This window comes from Eptesicus fuscus, chromosome 1, assembly GCF_027574615.1.
Source record: "Eptesicus fuscus isolate TK198812 chromosome 1, DD_ASM_mEF_20220401, whole genome shotgun sequence".
Taxonomy (NCBI): Eukaryota; Metazoa; Chordata; class Mammalia; order Chiroptera; family Vespertilionidae; genus Eptesicus; species Eptesicus fuscus.
Genome location: NC_072473.1, coordinates 91,210,179 through 91,221,789, shown reverse-complemented (window position 1 = coordinate 91,221,789; position 11,611 = coordinate 91,210,179).

Genomic DNA, 11,611 nt, shown 5'->3' with positions numbered 1-11,611 from the left:
GCTGGTCAATGTTTCTCTCTCATCGATGTTTCTAGCTCTCTATCCCTCTTCCTTCCTCTCTGTAAAAAATCAATAAAAAATATATTTTTAAAAAAAGAAATTAATGATTGGGGGGAAAAGGGGGAATATGCTAATTGACTATCACACCCTAACAAAGATTGTGTTGCCCACAGCCAATAAGGAGGGGATATGCTAATTGACTGCCATGCCCTCAAAGATGGCGCTGCCCACAAACACAAGATTGTGGAACTCAGTCTCCTCAGCCCCACTGGGGCGGCAGGCACTTGCACGGCTGGGCTCGCCCCAAGGCGGATCCGTCCACTTCACACACCTGCCCCCTAAGACCCCCAGTCTCCTCATCCCCCCAGCCACCAGGGCCAGCCTGAAACGTAGGAAAGCCTCGGATGACAACTTCCCAGCCAACGCCTGAAGTGCAAGAAGCCTCAGATGGCTGCTGCCCACTGTACAGGGCCGCCTGAGCGTCAGGTAACCAGGGCCTGATGAGGCTTGCACTACCGTTAGTGGCAGCAGCAGAGGTGTGATGGGCGCCTTACCTTCCCCTGATCACTGGGTTGCCTCTCACCCCTGAGGGCTCCCAGCCAGTGAGAGGGGACAGGCCGGGCTGAGGGCCTACCCCTCCAGTGCATGAATTTTCATGCCCCAGGCCTCTAATTGTTTATAAAATTCTACAGTGATAGGGAGGTATTCTTTTCAGAAAGAAACCTTAATGGGTGCCCTGACTGGTTTGGCTCAATGGATAGAGCATCGACCTGCGAACTCAAGGGTCCCAGGTTCCATTCTGGTCAAGGGCATATACCTTGCTTGTGGGCACATCCCCAGTTGGGAGTGTGCAGGATGTAGCTGATCGATGTTTCTCTCTCATCGATGTTTCTGACTCTCTATCCCTCTCCCTTCCTCTCTGTAAAAAATCAATAATATATATATATATTATTTATTTTTTTTTTAATAAGAAACCTTAATGACCCTCAAAACACAGGTTCTACCTCAACTCTTCATCTGAACTTTATAAAACAGGGGCACCGGAAGGATTCCCAGTCAGGGCACATGCTCAGGTTGCAGGCTCCATCCCCAGTAGAGGCTGGACAGGAGGCAGCCAATGGACATTTCTCTCTCATTGATGATGATTTTATCTCTCTATACCTCTCCTTACTCTCTCCCTAAAATCTATAAAAACATACTTTAAAAAAAGTGCTTCTGTTATCAGTGGCTCTTTCTCCATGTTGAGGGGGAGACTTGTGTCCAGCACATTGAAGCTGATACTGCCAGCCTCTTTGCTCCTCAGTAGATGTGCACAGAATGCATCACCTTATGGGCATTCCTGAGTAAGGCAGGAGTGAGTATTTTCTAGGATGGCCTACGCTTAAGCTTATAATGACAGAAACTTGTCATTTTTACCTTTTTCTCTGGTGATTTTCTGAAATGTTTCCACACCTTCTAGGTGCTATACACAGGAATGTCTATCCACCACATACTAGCTCCTGGATGACCTGGACTCCTCCCTCACAACAATTCCACAGTTTGTTTAGAGCGAGGGTGGTTCAGTGATGCCCTTGACATCCACTGAGACATGTTAGCAAGACACTCTGAGGGTAAGCCCAGGTGGGGAGCATTCCCATCAGGAGTGCCACACTTTCTTTGGTGGCTGTGTGTTGTTATACAAGAGAAGGCGAGGCCCCTGAGCACTCTGCACAACATCTACATAGACTTGACTGATCATACATGAACTGATCTTACATTCTGGAAAGCAGCTGGGTCCCAGCTGAGGGAGCGGGGCACTCCTTAGCCTATCTGTTCCATGGGGACAGTGAGCAGCAGAAACTCTGCACAGGGAGGTTTAAAGAGCACTTCAGGAGAGTGTACATTGACAGGTAACAATATTCTGCTTTTCTACTGTGTATGGGAAGGGGGAAATTGAGCTGGGACTCATTGGCTCTCCCAGGAGTATGGTGACAGCAAGAGACATTCACAAACATTCCTGCGGAAAGAGTGGGAGAGTTCAGCGAATGTAGGTACAAGGAAGGTAACAACCACCAACAACCAAAGTATTTCTGGGTCACCACTGGTGATGGGTGCTCACATTTCCCACTCCTTTTGGTCACAATCCAATAGCTATAGAGGTCAAGGGTATCTTAAGCAACACAATAGTACAGCCCCAACATGAATGATGCGAAAATGAACAGAACTGTTGAAAGGAATAGACTATCTTACAATAGAAGTTGGAAACTTCAATATCCCTTACAATGGAATGAATTGTGCCCTGCCCTGCCCCCACCAAATCATATGTTGCAGCTCCAACATCTTTGTGAATGTATTTTGAGCTAGGGCCTTCAGGGAAGAAACTAAGCTTAAAAGAAGGACCACAATCAAACAGGATGAGTGTCCTTTGAAGAAGAAAAAGAGAAACCAGAGATTTCTCCCTCCATTTTTTTGTCTTCTTCCTCTTCTTCTTCTTCCCCCCAACACCCCCCCCCTCTCTCTCTCTCTCTTTATATACATAGAGAGAAACATGCAAATTGACCGCACTTCCGCTATGTCCATGATTGGGCCTGCGAGAGGCTGGGGGCGGGACTCCGGGTGGCCTATCCAGCCATTGAGAAGACCAAGATGGCGGTGCTCAATCCTCTTAGTTCCGGGGGTCCCGGGGCGATTGCCACCCAGGAGGGGCGTGGCCAGGCCGAGCCAGGCGCTCCCGGGGTCCCGGGGGCGATCGCCACCCTGGGTGGGGGGGCGTGGCAGGACTCGCCCAGCCCCTCCCAGGGTCCCTGTGAACATTTCAGGCATGTGGTTGCTGAGACCCAGACCAGGCCTCTGGCCACAGATTCATAGCTTTGCGGAGACCTAGGGCAGGGATCTCCCTCATCTTCAGAGAGACAGAGGTTCTGCAGTGCCCCCAAGACGTGGGTGGGCCCAGCCAGGGATCAAGGGGCATGGAAGGACTCCTGGCAGAGGGGCAAGGACCCTCACCCCTGAGGCAGGGGTTGAGGGGTGGAGCCACCTCCGTGAAGGGGTGCTGCACTGCAGGGTACTGGACTGACTGACTTGATTCAGAGAAGCTCCCAGTGCTAATGGGTCTCGCTCAGGCGGCCTTCACACTTCAGAGGCAGTGACTCCTGCTCCTGCCTTGACCCAAAAGCAAGCTCGCTACACCCTGCCCCATAGCAGAGCATGCCTAGGCAGTGAGTGGGAAGCCTTCCACTTGCTTCAGAGAAGGGGGGGCAGTAAAGAATGGGGGGAGAGGAAAGAATGTGGAGCATCCGCAATGAAGAGGTGCTTGAGAAAGAGGCTGGGAAGCCTGACTGGAAGGTTTGTTCTGTTTGCCGGGCCGCTGCCCCTTAGGAAGTGCAAAGAGCATGGCTCTGAGGGCTTCTTGTGTGCTGAGTCAAGTTCCACAGCCAACTGGAATTGGCCTCAGTTTCCTGGTCTGTAAAATGGATTAAGCGTGTCCCAGTGCCTTCACTGAGATTTGATGGCCAATTGAGATACTATATAAAGAAAATGAGGGAAGAAGTGAGAAAGAAAAGGAAGGACAAAAAACACAAAAGAAAGACTGAAAGGAACCTGTAAACCCATTGTCACTTAAATAGGGAATATAGTCAGTAGTGTTGTAATGATGGTATGATGCCAGGTGGGTACTAGAAATATCGGGGAACACTCTGTAAAGTATATAATTGTCTAACCACTATTCTGTAACTAATATAAAACCTGAAACCAATACAAAATAATGTTGAATGTAAAGAAATGAAAATTGGAGTGAAATTTTTATAAATTTCAAAGTTTAAATAAAAGCTGTAAAGGAAGGAAGGGGAGAATAAAAAGTGTTTTTCATTTTGCCACTTCATTAAAAAGACAGTTGTCTTTATATGGTGCTTTTATACTTTTCTAAGTCATTATCTCATTTTAATTTCCGGGCAACTTAAAGACAAGATAAGTATTCCCTCCACTATTCAAAGAAAGGAAATCTTGGTGTCTGGTCCTAATGATTCAATTGTCAAGCCCTTATTGTAAAGCAGGGTTAGTAAAATTTTCTGTGCAGGGTCATATCTATACTAATAAAAGCCTTGGGGGTGATCAGGCCAGCAGGGGAGGGTATTTGGGGGCAATCAGGCCAGCAAGGAAGCAGTTAGGGGGCAATCAGAGCGGTTAGGAGCCAGCAGTCCCGGATTGTGAGAGGGATGTCCAACTGCAGGTTTAGGCCCGATTCCTGTGGGGTCCCATATTAGAGAGGGTGCAAGCTGGGCTGAGGGACACCCTCCCCAGTGCACGAATTTCGTGCACCAGGCCTCTAGTATATCTTACCTAATAAAACAGTAATATGCAAATTGACCACACCTTCACTACACCCATAAGCCACGCCCACCAGCCACGCCCACCAGCCAATCAGAAGCAAATATACACGTTAAACCAGCAAAGATGGCGCGGGAGAGGGCAGCACCCATGCCAGTGAGATCCAAGCCATGATGGTGGACTGGGGCAGGCAGTTAATGCCCGCAGCTGGCTGCCCAGGTCCGCCATCACCGATTGCAGACCGGGGCAGGCGGCGTGGATTAAGGCCTGCAGCTGCCTGCCCAGGTCCACGATCAGGGATCACAGACCAGGGATCACGGACCAGGGCAGCTGCCTAACCAGGTCCATCACTGATCGTGGACCGGGTCAGGCGGCGTGGGTTAAGGCCCGCAGCCGCCTGCCCAGGTCCACCATTACCGATGGCGATCAGGGATCACGGACCAGGGCAGCTGCCTAACCCATCACGATCAAGGATCACGGACCAGGGCAGCTGCCTAACCAGGTCCATCACCGATCATGGACCAGGGCAGGCAGCGTGGGTTAACGCCCGCAGCCGCCTGCCCAGGTCCGCCATCACCAATCTCGGACCAGGGCAGGCGGGTGGGTTAACGCCTGCAGCCGCCTGACCAGGTCCCGGATAAGGGCTTCAAGTCAGCCATCGCCAGTGGCAGCTGACTGAAAGCCCCTATCAGGGATCATGGACCAGGGCAGGCAGCGTGGGTTAATGCCTGCAGCAGGCTGCCCAGGTCCCCGATCACGGATCCAGGTGGTGTGGGTTAGCACCCACAGCCATCTGACCAGGTCAGGCGGCATGAGTTAGCACCCGCAGCCGCCTGCCCAGGTCCCCGATCGCGGATCCAGGTGGCGTGGGTTAGCACCCACAGCCATCTGACCAGGTCCCCGATAGGGACTTGGAGTCTAGCATAACGAAAAGAATAGTCAGCAAAAGCAGGAGACAAGGTTTCATAAGTTCTCCCCCAGGTCACCACTGTTCTCTTATACATTTTAATTATCCCAGACTTTGCATGATGGGATTTGATTTGAATTATGCCTGATAGAGATTACATGGCATGAATTGTAGGCTCATTCTTTCTTTTTGTGGTTGCCTGACTGAGAAAGGCCTTGGAATGAGAGAAGGCACTTTTATTTTCCTTTTTCATTCTTTAGAGGCTGAGGAATTACAGTTATATGAAGAACTTAGTGAGAGAATGAAAGTCTCATGCTGTATTTTTTTGTAAGTTTTATCATGTGGACTATCAAAAACTTGGTGGCATCCTTTTCAAGAGGTGTTACAAAAATTATGTTGGAATTAACATTCAAGAGTAAAAGGAGAGAAGTGAGTGGTGGGTAAAGGAAAGAACTTTGTCCTAGAAACCAAATAGAAGCCACATAAACCTTCAGATTCTTACTCATTGTGCTTTGGAGGTATTAAAGGATAATTTTTTAAAAAGTTAAAATCATGACTTATAATCTGTATAGATAAAAGGCTAATTGACCGACATTTGTCCATCCGTCCGACCAACTGGTACATATGATGCACTGGAAATATAAAAATAAACTTTGACTCGCACACGTGCCATACATATAAAGCTCTCGCTGGCGCTAATTTGAATGTTGCATTTGGTGGGAAAGTTCTTTTCAGAGGGGATTTTCTTGTTGCCATGCTATACGATTGGCCATAGTACAAATAAGTTTTAAAGTACTGTAGTGTTTGGGGATGTTTCAGACAGTTGTCTCTTAAAACAAATATGAGATCAGAGGATTCTGCTTATAGTGAATGGTTAGTAAAACTTGGAGATGGCAAACTTGATAGCAGTTTTCATTTAGGAATGGATATTATTGAAATTCCCCATGAAATGATTTTTAATGGATCTATTATTTAAGCCATCTTTGGAAATAGTATATCTATAGATAATATTAAAAATATATCTAAACATGCAATTCTTTGTTCAAAAAATGAGCACGTTCAAAAATTAAATGAAGAAATTTTGGATATACTTGATGGAGATTTTCACGCCTATTTGAGTGATGATTCCATTGACTCAACAGATGATGCTGAAAAGGAAAATTTTCCTATTGAATTTCTTAATAGTATTACTCCTTCTGGAATGCTGTGTCATAAATTAAAATTGAAAGTGGGTGCAATCATCATGCTATTGAGAAATCTTAATAGTAAATGGGGTCTTTGTAATGGTACCAGATTTATTATCAAAAGATTGCAACCTAATATTATCAAAGCTGAAATATTAACAGGATCTGCAGAGGGAGAGATTGTTCTGATTCCAAGAATTGATTTGTCCCCATTTGACACTGGCCACCCATTTAAATTAATTCGAAGATATTTTCTTGTTATGCCAGCATTTGTGATGACTATTAATAAATCACAAGGACAAACTCTAGACAGAGTAGGAATATTCCTACCTGAACCCATTTTTGGACATGGTCAGTTATATGTTGCTTTCTCACTTTTTTTTAAAGTATTTTCAAAAAATATTTTATTGATTTTTTTTACAGAGAAGAAGGGAGAGGGATAGATAGTTAGGAACATCGATGAGAGAGAAATATCGATCAGCTGCCTCCTGCACACCTCCTACGGGGGATGTGCCCGCAACCAAGGTACATGCCCTTGACCGGAATCGAATCTGGAATCTTTCAGTCCACAGGGCGACGCTCTATCCACTGAGCCAAACCAGTTACGGCTGTTGCTTTCTCTTGAGTTCAAAGAGCATGTTACGTTAAAGTTAAAGCTGTAAATACTTTATCTCAAGGGTAATTAGTCAAGCACTCTGAAAGTGTTTTTACTCTTAATGTGGTATACAGGAAGATATTAGAATAAGTTTAATCACTTTATCAATCATTATTTGCATCAATGTTGTTTTTATATTACGAGTTTGTTATTGTTATATCAGTTTGTTATTGTTATATCATTTTGTTATTGTTTACTTATTAATAAATTTATGTATTATTTTCATATACATTGTACTCATTTCTTTTATCTCTCACACTTTTATTATAGAGAAAGGGCAAATAGCAATATTAAAATATTTCATCTAATTAATTCCCTTTCAATGTGCACGAATTTCATGCACCGGGCTACTAGTATATAGATAGATAGATAGATAGATAGATAGATAGATAGATAGATAGATAGAGATAGATAGATATATAGATAGATATAGATATATAGATATAGATATAGATATAGATATAGATATAGATATAGATATGTACATATATATATATCTGTATCTCTATATCTCTATCAACCTGTGCACAGAAAATGCCACGTGAAGGACATAGAAATAAACAACCATCTCCAAGCCAGGAAGAGAGTTCCTCCCTTCCTCCCTAGAAACCAAATTTTCCACCATTTGGATATTAGACTTGAGGCCTCCAGAATTATGTGAGACAATACATTTCTGTTGTGTGAACCACCCAGTCTGTGGGACTTGTTATGGCAATCCCAGCAGGCCAACACACCCCACTGTCAATAATGGATAGAACAACTGGAAAGAAGCTCAAAACTGGAATCAAAGTATTGAACACCACAAGAAACTATCTCTAGTGAAAAACATCTCTAACAACCCCTCCCGCCCCCCAACAGCATGAAAATAAATGTCATATGTTTTTTTCTTTTTCTTTTCTTTCTTACCATTTTTTTCCTTTTCTTAGTATCATTTTTGTGCTCTTTTTTCTCCTCTAATTCCTTTTTCTCTGCTGGTCACATTTATTTGAGGTTATTGTTGTCATGAATACATTCATGTTTTGTTCCCTCTGTGTCATGACTTGTCAAGTTGTACTTTGTGCCTTTTGGTCAACATGGTAGATAGTGAGCCACATAACCAGACACCCTGAGAGGAGCAAAAATGGGTAGATAAAGAACAGCCCCATACAAAAAATAATAATAAATTAAAGAATTAAAGGAGGAATCACCAGAAAAAGGAAGTAAATGAAGTGGAGGCAAACAATTCCTCACAGAAAGAATTCAGAGCAATGGTCATAAGGATGCTGAAAAGGATGGAAGACAAATTCAAGAACATATGTAAGAATCAAGAGGAAATAATGAACCAAGAATAAGTGAGGAATAACATAGCTGCAATAAACAACACAATAGAAAGCATCAATAGTAGTCTAGAAGGAGGTGATGACCATATCAGCGAGCTAGAAGATAAGGTAGGAAATAACACCCAAGCAGAGCAGCAACTGGAAAAAAAACTTAAGAAGCAGAAGGAGAGCCTAAGGAAGCTTTGGAAAACACGAAATGAAACAACACCTGCATAATATGGCTGCCTTAAGAAGAGGAAACTGAGCAAAGAATAGAAAACCTGTTTGAAAAAATAATGAGAGAAAACTTCCCTATTAATGGGAAGAAAAAACACACACAAGCCCAAGAAGCTTGCAAAGTCCCAAACAAACGGAACCCCAAAAGACTGACATGAAGACACATCATAATTAAATTGGCAAACACCAACGAAAAAGTAAGAATCTTAAAGGGTCCCAGAGAGACAGAAAGTTACCTAGAAGGGATCGCCCATTAGACTATCAACTCATTTCTCAACAGAAACACATCAGGCCATAAAGGAATTGAATGAAATATACAAAGTGATGGAAAGGAAGGGACTGAATCCAAGAACACTATACGCAGCAAGGCTATCATTCAAAATTGAGGTGAAGTAAGGGGCTTCACAGACAAAAAAGGGCTAAGCGAGTTTATTACCACCAAGCCAGCAATGCAAGAAATGCTGAAGAGACTTCTGTAAAAATAAGAAATAGGAAGGGAAGAAGGAACACAGGCATAAAGAATTAAAATGGTGACAAACAAGTACCTATCAATAATAATCTTAATGTAAATGGATTAAATGCTCCAATCAAAAGACATAGCGTAGCTGAATAAATAAGAAAATATGACCCATATATTTACTGTCTACAAGAAAACCAACTCAAAACAAAGGACTCACCCAGGCTGATAGTGAAGGGATGGGGGAACTTTTTTCCAGGGGAACCGAAATGAAAAAAAAATTCTGGGGTAGCAATACTTATATCTGACAAATTAGACCTCAAAGTGAAGGCCATAACAAGAGATAAGAAAGGCCACTTCATAATACTAAAGGGATCAATTCTACAGGAGGGTATAACTCTGTTAAACATATATGCACCCAGTACAGGAGCACCCAAATACATAAAAACACATCTATGAAGATATCAAGGGAGAGATCAACACGAATACAATCAAAGCAGGGGACTTTAATACCCCATTGACACCACTGGATAAATCCTCTAAACAAAAAAATCAGCAAAGAAACATCAATCCTAAAAAAAATTAATGGATCAGAGGGAATTCACATCTCCTGAACATTTCACCCAAAAGCTAGAGAATATACATTCTTCTCAAGAGCACATGGGACATTTTCAAAGATAGACCACATATTGGGACACATGCAAAGTCTCTTCAAATTCAAGAAGATAGATATCATATCAAGCATCTTCTCATATCAAAATGGCATAATATTAGAAATAAACTACAATGAAAAAATCAAACAATTGGAGACTAAATAGCATGCTATTAAACAACGATTGGGTTACCAAAGAGATCAAAGAAGAAATAAAAAGCATCCTGGTAACAAACAACAATGAAAACAAAACAATCCAAAATCTTTGGGACACAGTTAAAGCAGTCCTAAGAAGGAAGTTCATAGCTCCACAGGCCTACCTCAACAAACAAGAAACAATGGTAATAAATTATCTAACCCTACAACTCACAGAATTAGAAAGAGAGAAACAAGGAAAGCTCAGAGTTAGCAGAAGGAAGGAAATAATAAAGATTATTATAAATGACATAGAGACAAAACAAACACACACACACACACACACACACACAAATACAAAAGATCAATAAAATCAAGACCTGGTTCTTTGAAAGGATAAACATGATTGATAAACCTCTAGCCAGGCTTACCAAGAATCAAAGAGAGAGGACCCAAATAAACAAAATCAGAAATGAAAGAGTTGAAGTAACAATCGACCCCACAGAAATACAAAGGAGTATGAAAAAATACTATTCCAACAAACTGGAAAACCTAGAGGAAATGGACATATTCTTAGAAAAATACAAGCTTCCAAAACTCAATCAGGAAGAATAAAAAAAATTAAACAAGCTGACAACTACCCAAGAAATTGAAGCAGTGATCAAAAATCTTCCAGCAAACAAAAGCCCCAGTCTGAATGGCTTTACAGGGGATTTCTACCAAGCATTCAAAAAAGAATCCTATCCTCCTCAGGCTAATTCAAAAAATTCAAGAGGAAGGCACACTTCCAAGCTCTTTCTATGAAGCCAACATTACCCTAATTCCAAAAGCAGACAAAAACACCACAAAGAAAGAGAACTACAGGCCACTGTCCTGAATGAACATAGACGCTAAAATCCTCAACAAAATTCTACCAATTACATTAGATCATACACTATGACCCAGTGGGATTTATTACAGGGATGCAAGGATGGTACAATATGCCTAAGTCAATAAATGTGATACATCACATAAACAAATTGAGAGACAAAAATCACATAATCTTATCAATCGATGCAGAAAAAGCATTTGATAAAAACCCAATGCCCTTTCTTGATAAAAACTCTCAGCAAAGTGGGAATAGAGGAATCATACCTCAACATTGTACAAGCCTTATGTAACAAACCTAAAGCCAACATCATACTCAATAGGCAAAAACTAAACACATTTCCCTTAAGAACAGGAACAAGATAGGGACACCCACTCTCCCCACCCTTGTTCAACATAGTACTGGAAGTACTAGCCATAAGGATCAGACAAGAAGAAGAAATAAAAGGCATCCAAATAGGAAAAGAAGAGAAAAACTAACATTATTCACAGATGACATGATATTGTACAAAGAAAACCCCAAAGACTACATCAACAAACTACTAATTTGACAATATAGCAGGATACAAAATTAACACTCAGAAATCTATAGCTTTTTTTATACACCAATAATGAACTCACAGAAAGAGAAACTAAAAAAACAATTCCATTTACCATTGCACCAAAAAATTAAGATACCTAGGAATAAACTTATCTAAGGACGTTAAAGACCTGTACTTGGAAAACTACAGGACATTGAAGAAAGACATAGAAGAAGACATAAACAAATTGAAGAACATACCGTGGTCATGGATTGGTAAAATCAACATCATTAAAATATCCATACTACCCAAAGCAATCTATAGATTCAATGCACTCCCCATCAAAATGATAATGGCATATAACACAGACCTAGAACAAGCTCTCCAACAATT